Below are 1,744 nucleotides of genomic sequence, written 5' to 3'. Positions count from 1 at the left end.
TTTTTTTTTTTTTTTTTTTTTTTTTTTTTTTTTTTTTGTACTGGGGATCCCACTCAGACCCTTGAGCTTGTGAGGAATGTGCCAGAAGCCAAGTTGCTAAATTTGACCAGGCTGGATTCAAACTTGTGATCCTCCTGCCTCAGCTTCCCAGACTGCTGGAATTGCCAGCATGCACCACCTCATGGCTGCTGGGAATCCCATTTAGCAGATGAAGGAACTGTGACTCAGGAAAGCCAAGTGAAGTGCAGAGTGTGTTAGTAACAGTGACAATTCCAACCAAGCTGGGTGCTAGTCCAAAGTGATTCTGGTTTCTGTTATAACATGTTCCCAAATCTGCCCTTCAGTCATCTTCCCCTCCAGCAGAGCCGCTCACTGGGCAGCTGGCGTTGGAGGCAGTCCGGGTGTGCAGAGCCCTGTCCCAGGTGCTGAAGGGTCCAGCCGAGGAAGGGGATCCCTTAGGCCCTTCACTCACTTACCAGGCGCTGGAGGAGCTGCGGAGGCCACCAGGTACCTGAAATCCAGCAGAGAGAAGCAGGGAGTCACAGACTCTTCCTGGTCACTGAACTTGTACACGGCGCTAGGAAGGCCACTTCCCCTCCCTGCCTCCATTTCCCCATCTGTCTAGTGGAGATAAAACTGAATTCACAAGGCTGCTGTGAGAGGGCAGAGGTGCTGGGAAAGCATAGAGTCCCAGCACACCCAGAGGAGTCTAGGACACACGGGATGGATGGCTTCTCCTGCAGGAGGGCCAGGGTCCCGAAGGACAAACTACCGCGTGGTGCACTAAGTCCTAAGTTTGACACAGGGACGTCATCTGCACACGCGGAGTTGGTCCAATTACAGGAAACGTGGTCTAGAAGTAACATGGGGAAGGGTATGGGGCTCCCCCAGCTCCCCCTCTGTAAGGTGGACAGTTAGCTGCTGTCTAATGAGTCTGGGCCTTTCTACAGGTCCTCTCTGTCCAGGACTCTGTCCTTTCCCTCCTTGTCCCGTCTGCACTAGTTGTCTTTCATCTTTTAACTCATTTCCTCAGAGAAGGCGCTCTGGGCTCTCCTGGAATAGGTGAAGAGGCCCCATTACCTCACATGTCTCCTTGTCTCCTGGTGAGCTCATACCATGCGGTCAGTGTCCATCTTGTCCACCAGGCTGTGTGCTCCAGGGGACTGGCACCCTGGACACTGCCTCACTGCGTATCCCTAAAGCCCAGCACAGCGTCTGGCACCTAAGACACACTCAGCTCTGTGTCGCACGAATGGTTGAAACGAGTTATTCCTGCCTCTGGGTTCGCTGGTTGTCTCACTTGACTGCCGCCCTCAGCACTCCTGGTGCCCAGCCCTTCTCCCGCACAGGGGCCAGCGTACTGTGGAATGAATGAATGAGTTCTTGGCGGGCAGTTCCTACAGGACTCCCTCTGCCTACAGTTACCGAGCTGTGTTCCCAGGTGGGCCTGGGAAATGGGCAAGGGGAGCCGGCGGGGGAGAGCAGACGAGCAAAGACCCTTGCTACCTTCTCTTTGTCAGTGATGATGGTGGAGAGGGCAGAACTCGGCCTTGGTCACTGAAGGGGCCACGCCCCCGGGGCGCCCGGCCCTCGGACTGAGGTGGCTCGGCTCAGCTGACTGGACGCCCCCCACTTTCTGCTTCTCCAGCAGAGGATGCGACACGGGAGGAGGGAGGGGGAGGACACGGCGATCCCCAGCCCGGGGCCTCTCTCCGGGTCCCCGCGACACCGGGAGGCTCGGGAG

The sequence above is a fragment of the Fukomys damarensis genome, unplaced genomic scaffold (genome assembly GCF_012274545.1).
Source record: "Fukomys damarensis isolate Sample0158 unplaced genomic scaffold, DMR_v1.0_HiC HiC_scaffold_11, whole genome shotgun sequence".
NCBI classification, from domain to species: domain Eukaryota; kingdom Metazoa; phylum Chordata; class Mammalia; order Rodentia; family Bathyergidae; genus Fukomys; species Fukomys damarensis.
This window is presented reverse-complemented; position numbering follows the sequence as displayed.